Here is a 13220-nt window from a genome sequence, read left to right as displayed (position 1 = left end):
TCGTGTATCGAAGACATCATACTCCAGTCCTGCCGTCAGGTAGACAGGTAGAACTGAGTAAAGAGACATAAAGACCCGGACCAGCACGGAACCGTTGGATCTTCACGCACACACACACTATTCAAGGACCGTACACACGATATCCGGGGAACTGTACATATACACATCGAAAGGACTGAACTAATAACAAGATTTATATAATATTTACTGTTTCTATTTTATACTGTTTTATATTGTTTATGTTGTGATTGTTTGGTGACTTTGTGAAACAATAAACGGGTCATTTGTTCAACTTGTTCTGTGAAATCAGCCTACCTCTCCTTCGAACCTAGGAAGATATTTAGTACTTTTTATAACACTAGCCCCAGACTACAAGTGCTACACAGGCAACAGGTTTCACACAACTCTTCTGCAAGGTACCAGCTTCTCTTTCAGTTAACCTGCTGTAGTGTGGAAAAATACAAGAATTCAGATCGTGACCAATAGAAATTGAATGAGTACCTCTGTCTGCACTGTGAATAGATACTGTAAACCAGTAGCTCTCCAGTGACAAAGTAGTAGCACAGGGAGTGTTTGCTGTAATGTTAGAATCACATTAACTGTTTCCATGGTTAACACAACTGCAGGACTTCTATTTTTAGGATAATTTATTATGATGGTTATATCTCCATGTATCTGAGCTCATACTAATAAAACTCAGAAATGTTATCTTAGGCATGAAGATTGGACACTGATGTAAAGAGAAAAACATACAAAATTGACCAATATTCCACAGTGTGTGAAACTATTGGTCAATATTCAATAGATTTCAGTTTTTGCGTAAAAATCTGACAAGGCAGTTTCAGGATAAAAATAAAAGGTTCAGGTTGTTGCCAAATCACGCTGCTGCTCGGAGGGACAGTTTATGAATGCAGCTGACAATCAACTCTCTGCACTGAGGTGTTAACCCAAGTCAGAGGCAGGTCTTAATAAGGGAATGTCGTCAAACTGTGACACAATCAAACAGGCACACGGTTGGCTTCACTGTTGAGTGTGGTTCTGTGCACCGACAGAATATGGCCCCAGCTGTCGCTTTCTGATCCCACTTTTCAAGGGCTGCTTGGTGTTATTATTAGAGCACATATGTGGCAGACAGAGACACACAGATGCCACCTGAGGCATGATGAAAGACTCCAGAGATGAGTTATTATGCTAAATTATTCACATATGCAGATGAGTTCTTCCTGTGCTGTAATTGCGCACGGCAGAAAAAAAACAGGTACTCCATTTACAATTACGGTCAGACTGGGTGTGCTAACACATGCATGGCTGTGCAGATGTACCATATGTTACCTGCAAGTGTCTGCAGCATGTGTTGTGCGTGTGTGAATGTGCTCACATGCAGCTGTGGAATTCCTGAAGTGAACTGTCTGTGGCACAGGGACTGAAAACCTTCTGCCTTCTTTACCCGACAAATTTCTGTGAGGAAAAATTGTGAAAACACTTAAAATAAACTTATGTAGTTATATAATATTTAAAGCTTGAATAAATGGTTTGTATTTGTATAGTGCGTATCTAGTCTTGATGACCACTCAAAGCATTTACAGTATATTGCCATTCACTCGTTCACACACACATTCATGCAGTGCATCTATGGGCAGCACTTTTTGTGCACTGTTGAATTGCAGAACTTTAAAAAAAGCACAGCCTAGTTAGCAATTTATTGCCAAATTCAAACACTGTAAGCCTTGCAACTCTTGTCAAACTTCTCTAGTATTAAGGAACACAACTCTGGTCCAGGCAGAATTACATTCTAAAACAGTCGATGACACAGGTTTGACAGAACATAAGAACAGAAAAGACACTAGAAGACTATACCTTGAATAAAAATTAATTAATTAATTAAAAAATACAAAAAAAATTTAAACTAACAATTTAGTAGCACTAAGATGGCACTTACTAATAGCACTTTGTAGTTTTGCATTATTTTTGAAGAAATTGTACTTTCTTGATTCTTCTTGTTCTTGGTTTGAACCCTCGGGGTTGAATGCACTTATTGTAAGTAGCTTTGGATAAAAGAGTCAGTTAATGAAATTACAGATGCTTAGTTAAAAAAAAGTGTTATGCTAATGCTACCAGCAAATATGTTTTTGCTGTGAAACCACAATGAACGTGATATGACAATCAAAATCATATCAATCTTTAATCCTAGCTAATGGTTTTACCAAACAGAGACAAGAAAAATGAATAACTCAGAAAATTCAGTGACTCACTTTACTGTACATGCATGGAAAGTTATTTTAGCTTTTTTAGTTGAATTCTTCGTTTATGCCACACATTCTTCTCAATTGTCAAAACCTCATACCTGCGTTACTCACACTGATGTGTGTTTGTAGATCTGGGGATGTTATGCAAGTGCCAGCTAATGCAGCGAGATGTGCAGGCTACAGTACACAAAAAAATCACTTGTTTTAAAAAGAACACTTTAGTTTTTTTTAGGCTCAACTCATGCTCACCCTCAATAATCAATTGAGGCAATCTACCAGGCTTAATTCAGCTCCCACTGGAGCCATAATAGGCTTTTACATAACTTTTTTCACTCGTGCTCTAACCGAAAACCTGCAAACAGACAGAAAACAGTAGTTGTTAACCTTTAACTCTATCAGTCTACCCAATCTTCAGCAAGAATAACAGTGTCCCCAGAGAGGGTGGAGCATTAGCAGGAAAATACAGGGCAGCAGCAGAAGCTCTGGTGCTACTTCTGCATCTAGAGACACGTTCCAACGTTGTATCGGGTTGAAGGACGTCACATTATTGGAACACTCAGTGCCCAACAAACAACCACTGTAGTTATGTGTGTGAGTCAAAAACTCAGCTGAAATGCTGTCTATGTGGAAAAGCCCTTACAGTTAAGGCTAGAGGAGCACCTTGCTGACACTCTACTGTAGTGCTATACAAACTGTGGCCTGTCGGTCAAATCTGTCCATACAAGAAAAATATATAGTTCTGAAATTTTCACTATTATAGGTTCTGTAAAAAACATTTGCATGTCTTTTGTATATTAAAAATGTGCTTGTTACAATAAATATAATCAACAATATCCATCTCACACCTTGTTTTCATCTTGCATTAAAATTTGATCTTTCTGCACCTTATTAGGTGTTGGGCCTACCAGGGACAAAGAGGCCACAGACCTGAGGCCTGGTGTCACATTCCAATCCATGTTACAGTATTCTGGAGGGAAAAGTTTGAGCTCCCCCAAACTACAGTGACCCCTGCTGTGTCTCTAGCTGCGCCTCAGATTTGATCTCTGACCCCCCTATTGGCCTGAGACCTTTAGCCCGCCGGAGGGGGGGAGCCAGTTCACAGATACTATTTAACTTCAGACTCATCTCAAATCTTCCTTTCCGGTTCCAGATACAGTAGAGCTAGCATCTCAGTTTAGTTCTTAGTGTAGAGGACACAAAGGAAACACATCTTGCAGCTGTTTGACCTTTCTTAAGTTTTACTTCTAAAACTTTATCTTTTTGTAGTTCACTTTTAGTCTAAGGCTACCTTTTTCTAATCCAGTTTAAGCTTAACTTATTCTTCTTTAGTACATCGTAAGCTTATTTTTTTTCTTAAAGCTTTTAATTTGAATAAGCTTCTTTTTAAGTTGCTTTTATTTTGAAGAGAGCGCGGCAGAGAATCCCCTCACTCGCTGGCCGAGCTCAGAGACATTTCCCCCGCCATCTACGGACAATCCGGACACGGGTGTCCCTTCCTGCAGACGGGCACAGACTTTGCCAAGGAGAACGAAAAGCATCCTCTCCGTTTCGGCCCAGCGTCATCCCGCCGCCGCCGCCGCGGCTCCGTGATCATCTTCCTGAGGCCAGGAAATCATCCACTTCCTCCTTCCGGGATTCGCGCTACCACGGTCGTGCACGAAACCCCGCGAAGCAACACGAAGTAAGAGACATATGTCTGGGCATAGTTTAGTTTTATACTTAGTGTGTCTTATTTGAGTGTAAATTGATAGAAAGACCGCCGTGTCGATCTTATTGTGAAAAGCGCGCGGTGACGACCCGGCGCTTCCGGTTTGATTCGGCTCCCTTCAGGTCGGCCTCACTGAGTCGTGAATCTGTTAAAAGGACACCTCTCACGTAACTGGTTTGCCGGTTTCACTGTGAGATCGCCTCTGACGGCGTTTTTAAGATCATCTCCGATCTGTGTTACTACTTGTTCTCTCTCTCTCTCTCTCTCTGTTGTTCTCTCACATCCGCCGACACACACATCCTCACACACACACACACACACAGTCACCTTATACATAGCCATTCTGATACCCAGGGCCCCTGAACGCACCTCGACGCTGTTCGGCTCTAGAGCTAAACAAAGACAAAGAACCCCATTTTTCCTCTCTCCGCCTTTGTCTCACGAGTGTTTAAGTCAGCCATCTTTGACCATCTGGGCTCTAAGCCCTCGACGCCATTCGGCTAAAGCTAAGCTAAGATAAAGAATCCCTTTGTTCTCACTCAGCCTTTGTCTCACGTGGGTTCAAGTCGGCCATCTTTGATCAGTCTGATTCTAAGCCACATGGTCCGGCGGCCATCGACTGTAATACACATCGAGGCCTGCCTCCATTCAGGACTCTAAACTTCTTAGGCGACTCCGCCATCTTGAGTTGTAGTTCTGGCTTATGACATCACCAATTTTGTAGTCAACCACCAGGGTTAAGCCGGCCCTCTTAAGACTCGTGAGTCATCGACCCCCCTTCTTCCTCTCTCTCTCCCACACACACACACAAATACACACACTCACACACACACATACACATACAAACACAGCTTTATCAGAAGTATTGCAGTGTGATATATTGTGATGAATGTGATGTAGCTGTATTGTGTATAGCGGATTGTGTTAAGTGAAGAATCATTTTAACAACATTGACTTTTATATCTTCTTTTTAATAAATCCTCTTTTATACTTGAAGTATTTGGATCTTGTGATTATTTGTGCATGATATTGTGAACACAGTTGGATAACTATAGCCAGTGCTCGAACTCAAGCCTTCACTGTTAATTATATAATCCTTAATATCAAATATTGAGATTATCAATTTAACTTTATCAGATGAGACTGATATTTATAGACTAAGTTGTTGGTCCCTGTTTACCAGGGTGGTGCCCTCTTCGAGTATTAATATAGATAGTATTATTCTTAAATTGATAATTTTATTGTTTTGACTAATTATTTCATTATTCTTGGTTGATAACCTTAACATTGTTAATTGATAGCTTGTACTTTCTAATTGATAATTACTTGTTTTTCATTAATAGTTTGTTATTCATTGATTGATTATTCTTAAGTTTTTCATTGATTATTTAATTATTCTTAATTGATAAACTTTATTATTCTCAAATTAGTGATTTAATAATTCTTAATTGTTAAACTTCCTTATTTACTCATTAATAGTTTTATTGTTATTTGATTACTGATCATCTTCAATTAATAATCTAATTATTTTTAGATAAATAATCTTTATTGTTTCAATAATCATATTCCATGATTATTGATAATTAGCCAACATCGAGTCACCCTTCTATTGCACAACATAGGTTTGACAGTTTAAATGCATTGTGACCAGGATATGTTCTGATATAAATAAATAATAATAAATAAAATAAGGTTACTGGATAAATTATTCAAAACTTTAAAAGGAGATAATTCTTCTCTGCTGTACATTCAGTGCTGCACATTCCTGTGTATGAAACAAGCAGGGTATAAATGTGTTATGCACTTGTGTATTGCTGTCTTTATAATACACCGTTGAGATAACATTGAAATGCTGCTCCACTGACTTCAGACCAGTTTGTTATTAGTCAAATCACAACCACTTTCACTGCCCTGAGGTTCTTAATGCACCAACAATGCACCTGACCACATGTCATTTTAAGACTAACAGGCCCATGAGCACTCAGATGGCCCCACGTGCATTTGCTATTTGGAAAACATGGACAAAAATGTTTCCATCTGAATATTGCTCTCAAATTGGTGCTGGGTGTAAAATAGGGCAAGTGATTAGAGTAATTCATCCACCTCAAACTCCAAAAGGCTGTATGAGCCACGAGTTTGTTAATCCGTTATTTTGCAATCTGTTAGATGGTTCTCTTTTCTTTGTTTTTGTTGGTAGCTGCTATAATTTATTAAAAGGAAATTTGGCATGGTTTATGGGTTATTGGCAGTTTTTGAACTGTCCGCCTTTCTGGGACAATCTCATTATTTTGAGTTTGTTCAGGGAGTTTTGGAAGCTCTGAGATCCTATAATCCTCTGCACTGGGACTTGATAAATTATTATCTCAACTCATCTCATCATAACCTCTTTTGGTTGGAAAAAGAAGGGGGAAAAAAACCATCACATATGAAGCTCATTTGCATCTGGTTATTTCCCTCTGGTGGAAGTTAACAGATTACCATGGCAACCCCCATGCATTCTTAATGTGGTCTAAATCTGTGTCTCTTATTGGCTCTTTAATCAAATTTTAATTAACAATCTATTCAATGCACTCCTTAATTAACACTCATAAAGTGTGTTTGCAGTTCCTTGTTTTCGATAGTGTTTTTCGGTGGCCTATGTAATTTCACTGAACTATAATGTAATTACTCTGTTGAAACCAGGAAACTACCACTGTTGCATCATGCTGGTATTTACTGTCTCTTACATCACAATTCCTAATAGGACAATAGCACTTTTCATAAACACTTGATCCTTTATTCACATGATGATAATAATAATAATCTTTTATTTTTATTTTATAGCAGACTAAATACCTCCTGATGAGTATGACCTTCATATATTACGTTTGAGGACTTTATAGTCTGGCGTTATTTGCTTTAGAAAAGGAACCATATGAAAGTTCTAACACCTCATATAGGGTGGACAAAACCATCCTTACCTAAGGTCCTCTCACTAGCCTTTCCAAACTTTCAACAATACACTCATTAATTCTCACCATAGGTAAGATGGCCAGGAGCCTGACTCCGTACACTGACATGCACCTGTCTAGAAGTCAAACTAGAATTTGCAGTGAACGCACCTTCTGTGATTGCTTGATTTGATGCCATGTTCCATGTATGGCTCTCAGCACAAAAAAATCTCACGAGTTTCAGCTGCCTTTGTTTGACATACACACACAGTGGCATGGAAAGGTTATCGCACCGCCAGCTAGTGTTTAGCAGTGTGACTGAAGAGCATCACGCCAGCACACAAGTGTGAATGCCCACACTGAAATAGGGTTCAGTGATTAGATAAATCACTGACTGTCTTAGAGGAGATGGAAACAAAACTATGGTCTTCATATAATATGTAGTATGCATACTCCAACAAAAAAACAACCAACCAACAAACAAACCCTGGGTTGGCAGCCTGATCAACTTGTCCTTGTAATTGCTACAATAATAGATATATTTAAAAGGTCAAACATGATGGAAACAGAAACCACTTGGACATTCTGGTGCCTGCCTCTGTCGCAAATCATTCATGTCCTGTCACTGTTTCATGGCAACCCTCCAAATCAAAAAAAATAAAACATTAAAGTAAAAGAGACTGGAGGTGTTGTGGTGGTTGCGTAACTGCAACATCCTCAGTCCTTGTTACATCAGCAGCACAAAAAGAAATTAGCAAAAACACACACAGCATGTCATCTTATGTGTGAAGCAGCACATAAAATGTCAAAGTGTCTCAGTGGTTGTATAATCTTGTCATATTGTGTTAGAATGTGGTTGATGAAAACAAACACGGATTTATGTTCATCCTTGACTGATTTCTCATGTAGTCAAGACACAACAGTGCAGATTTTACACAAACACACTGAGTTACAATCTCAGGAATTCAATACTTTAATGTAGAGCTGGGCGATATGTCCTCAATTAAATTGTATGATTATTTACAACTTTTACCTTGATTACTCGATCACTAAAAGATAATGTTTTGGGACAGGAATCCGGATCGTTCCGGTACATTTAATCCTGATGTCCTGGCTGTCGTGTCACGTTATGTCTCGTATTGTGTGTGGCAGATGATCTGCGTACGCACAAAATGTTTGACTTTTTAAATGTGAACAAAATACGGTTCTCATAAACTGTCGAGCGAATCCAACAAACACAAAGCAAACGTCAGTACTGTTCAGTTCCTAGTTTCTATTTACGTGTTAAGTGAGCACATGCAGGGTAATACGGTACAACAAGGGACCCTGGACTGCTGTAAAATGATCGATCTGAAACCTGACAGTCTTTGAATGCACACATTTGGGAACGTATTAACTGACATGAGGTAGATTCAGTTGGTTCGAGGTTATAAATGTCAGGTTCAACACATTTTGGGCTAATTGCCCAGCCCTACTTTAATGACAGCATAACTACTATGTGTGATGGGAGAGCAAAAACACTACTAATGAGGAGCATCAAAGACACCTTCATATATGTGTGAGCTTCTTCACCACCGAGCTGCTTCCCTGAGCAGCACAGCAACACACACACACACCTTCACACGCATTCTGGAATGATCACGGATCCCTCCTCATTTCTTTACACTGCTTTGCTCCTCCTTTTGTTCCAGTTAACACAATTGGCAGGACCATCATTACCCATCCATACAGTGATGTGTCCTCACATCCGACTGTGGAAAAGTCACATGGCGGCTGTGAAGGCAGCGATCTGCCAAAATGTCACGAAGGATCTGTGTGTGTGTGTGTGTGGGTTGGGGGGGGTGGGGGTGGGAGTTTCCACCTTTTAAGATGGAGATTAAACTCTGCAGACCAATGATTTATCATTCAAACCTCTGCGTAGACATTTCTGTCCAAGTTTGCCTCAAGCCCTGCTTCCACAGCTCTGTGTGGGGACCTTAGTGATTGAATTCATTAAACATAATTATAGAATTAGCCCTGGCCTCTTGGGTTAGTGGCATACATTCCTAGTCCACAGTGAAATTCATTTGTGCCCTGCTGAAAGATAAAATGAAGACATTCACCGAGAAGACATTATGGTGTTTCGGAGTTTGATTAGAATGACTTTGACTTTGCTGTTAATGTAGCTGTGAAAGAAAATATCCTTCACAGTTCCAGGTATTCAATTTCCTGTTGGTGTGTGTAATTCAAATATTACTGAAAATCAATATGAGCATTATAGACAATAGACGTACACTGAGATGCTAGCAAACTGTGAACTATAAATACATATTTGGATTTCGAAAAAAGAGGATTATGGGCTTATTGGAATAGGAGCAAAACAGATTTAAATATGTTTTAAATAGTTGGATTTTAAGAATAACAATTGTGAAAACAACCAGCAAAATATTTTTTTGCAACAGTGCATGGTCATAGAAAGGGTTGTTGATAAGGGTTTAAGATGAAGCTGCTTGGCGTTGGTGAAAAAAACTGAAAACACAATATCTGACACCAGTACGCAATTAACTCTTGTTGCAATCATCTGCCTTTCTTGTTGCTGAATCTAACTGTGCAGGTAAACAGTACAGCGGCTTTAATGGAGAGTTTCCCTCCTAGAAATAAGGACGTGAGAGCAGAGGTTTCAGGTCAGACAACAGAACAAACAATTAAGACGAACTACAGACATTGCTAATAATTATCTGTGTGTGGGTTTGGTCATTATAAACAGCATATTTCACATTACATTACTGATTCTTTGTTAACACAAGAGCATTGATGATGAAACAGACTTTCTTTAAGCGACTTTCTTGGAAAATGCCAACAACAGCTGGATATAGATGAGCAATATTCAATCTACAGTAGATAATGCTTGAATGTGTTGTTGTCAACCGTTGGTTTTCAATGTCAAATCTTATAACTACAGGATATGTAAATGGGGTTTGATGGGAGAATACATCTGTCCATCCATTTTCATGCCACTTATCTGAGGTGTGTTCCAGTCAGCTGAATCAGCATGTTCTGTCTCCTTCCAGGGGGACAGAGCTGGAAGACCTCCAATGGAAGACCCCCAGGAGCCATCCTGACAGATGACCAAACAGCCTCAACTGGCTTCTGTTTTGAAGCAGCAGCTCTACATCAAGCTCCCGGCAGATGTCAGAGCTCCCTCCTCGCCCTGACTGAGGCTGAGGCCAGCCTCCCTGCGGAGGGTCTACAATAAAACAATAAATCAATAACAGCATGATACGATGATAGTTCACATTGGGGGATCAGTCAGCTCTGTTACAGGATCTGGATCACACATTCATTGTACTGTGATGTTTCTAACACACTTGGCTTTGTTTGCTTTGAAGCAATGAAAACAAATCTGAGTCATGATTTATTGATGTAAAGAACTTTAATTAACTTGGTTTTTTAAATATGCTTTATAAATAAATTTGGATTCGAAAAAAAGGAATTTGTGATAAGCTGATAATTATTTAATCTTTAGGTTCTACTGGCTCCAGTCATTCTAAGATCAAATTCAAGTACTGATCTGCTTACTTGTGTGTTGTTTGTGTATTTGTTTGTTTATCCAAAATGTGTATTTAGACGGTGTAGACTGTCCAAAAACATGTTGTGTAAGAGATATTAACTCTTTTGTAATGATCAACATCAAGGTTCACAGTCAAATGTTACTGCTGTTATGTTTAAAGGTGTCTACATGGCAGTTTCCTATTTCTCGGCATTACTGCAGCAATAACTCTATGAAACTATACGTTTAGGGAATAGGGGTATGCATATGAAGGAGTTACCACAGGTAGAGGAGAAAGGGAACAAATACTTCACAAGCTTCTCTAAACTCCACCACCCCACACTGCTCTTCATCCAATCACACTCGCCTTAAGCCAATCGCTGGTAAAAATGCTCCCTCTCTTCATTGTGCATATCGAGTGACCCACCCCTGCACCACCTAATCTCCTTATGCCGGCTCATCTCGTCTCAAACTCTCCCATCAGGAGACTTTCATGAGACGTACCAACTAAGGACTGAGTTTTCAAGGTCTGCTATGACTGAAACCTCAAATATTCACTCGGAATACAGCAATCATAGGACACACAAATGTACAAAGCAAGACGCACAAAAAAATTAGGCTACACTTTAAAAAAGTGTTTTCACCGAAAAGGAATGTGCCTGGGTGATATGGAAGTCCTCGATCTGTTCAGAAGAACTAAATGTCCCTTACTTAGAGGAGACATTCACATGTTTTGATCAGCCTCCCTTCACGAAATTGTTTTCTAAAATTTGTTACATTTACCGCTCTGGGAATTCAGGCTTTTAAGCCTACAGTTTAAATGTTTTTATACCATATGTCTATTCATTTCCCTTTAAAGGCCAATAGCACGTAAATGTCTGTAGAATGTTAAACCTTTGGTTAGATGCTAAGTTTAGCTGTTTTTTCATCAACAGCTGCTTAGCTACACTACCTTAACAGATACTAGCCTTTTTCACATCTTTTTCAGAATTGTATTTCTTCTTATACTAACATTAAAGCTCCCTTTTAGATTGCAGGTTGTGAGATGTAAACAAGCTTTGCGCTTATCTTTGTGCTCAAAATGCTCAGTGTATAGAGTCCTTTCAATCTAATGTTTCTGGAATAACAATTTACATAAAGTTCTTGTGAGGTTACAACTAGAGATGAGCCGGATACTCGGCTGAAACGAGTATCCGGTACGGATAAAGCACTTTTGCCGACTACGAGTATAATACGAGTAATCGGAGTCATTATCTGTGCTCGGACTGAATGAAAATCCTCACACAGCGTCACAGCGCTCCCCTTCACACACGGCTCTGCTCACTCACTCACAGAACAGCTCTCTGTCTCTCAGTCACTCAGGTTCACTGCGCATCGGGACTGTTCCATAGGAAGGAAGCAGAAATGATTCGTTAATTTCCCGACTGGGTCTTCGAGTACGAGTCTTGATGAGTGAGATGCGAGGGACGTTCACTGTCTCCCTGAGAAATGAACACTCTGTGTTTTTTAGTATAGAAAGACGTGAATTATATTTGTTCACAAGTCGATATGACTGGTTTTGTTATTTTCACTTTACATTTACACTTACTTTACAGTAAAGTAAACCTCTATTAAATACAGTACAACATGACAGTTTGTATGGTTTGAAATTGTCATTTATTATCACACTGGCATTTAATTATCACGGCAAACAATTACACTCCACTAAACTTTAAGTGTTAATGTAAGGTGAAAATAACAAAACCAGTCTGTATGACTTGTGAACGAATATAATTCACGATTTTCTATACTAAAAACACAGAGTGTTCATTTCTCCGGGAGACAGTGAACGTCCCTCGCATCTCACTCACACACACACTCTCACACACACACACACACACACACAAACACAAATACACACACACACACACACCTGGTGTGGAAATAAATTTAAAAAAAATAAAAATAAAAAAATCATAAAAAAAATTCAAAGTTAAAAAAGAAAGTTATGTTGAACCAGCCCACTTCCGGGTTAAATCACACCCACTTCCGGGTTAGGCCCCGCCCACTCCGAGTACGGACAAGCCTGTACAGTCTTTGAAAACTGTATGGATTCATGGCACAGATATTGGAGAGAGGACAGCATATCTATGTCGTGTGATACAAGTGTGATCTCCGATGCAGGAGACATGGTTCACGCTGAATGTAATGTGTGTGTGTGTGCTTACTAGAGATATGTGAAGTGTTAGAAGTGCTATCTGGTGGCCCACAGATGGGCCACTTCCCACTGGGTCGGTGTATCCTTGTGTGTCTGATGTGTGTTGAACAGGTGTTGAATGCTGTTTGTGCAATGGTCCACCTACTGTGTTTTTGTACCTGTGTGTGTTTGTGTGTGACGATAATTTCTTACAGCTCATGTCAGACACTTTGCCTGACTCAGCAGGAAGGTGATAGCAATTGATCACATATAATGTAAGCATTTACAATATGCCACAGGAAAATTACATGGGATGGGTCTTAATGTCATGGAGCGTTCCTCATATCAATCAGGAATTGAATCAATTGAAAACCGAGCACATTTGTGATGTGATATAAATGAGTCTGCTTGGTGCTTATGCAGAAAAATGTACTTTTAATTACATTGCCTATGTTAACAGATTAGAGCTGACACACCGGCTGTGTCGCAGAAGTCACGCTGTCCTTTTACAGATTCAAGGGTCTTGACGATTTTTCAAGGTTCTGCGCGCAGGTCACAGCAGAATAGACAGAGGACATGATCTTTCAGAACAGTTTCAATGTGTCCAATATGTCACAAACATAAATATATG

The sequence above is a fragment of the Limanda limanda genome, chromosome 10, assembly GCF_963576545.1.
Source record: "Limanda limanda chromosome 10, fLimLim1.1, whole genome shotgun sequence".
NCBI lineage: Eukaryota > Metazoa > Chordata > Actinopteri > Pleuronectiformes > Pleuronectidae > Limanda > Limanda limanda.
Note: the sequence above shows the minus strand (reverse complement) of the source record.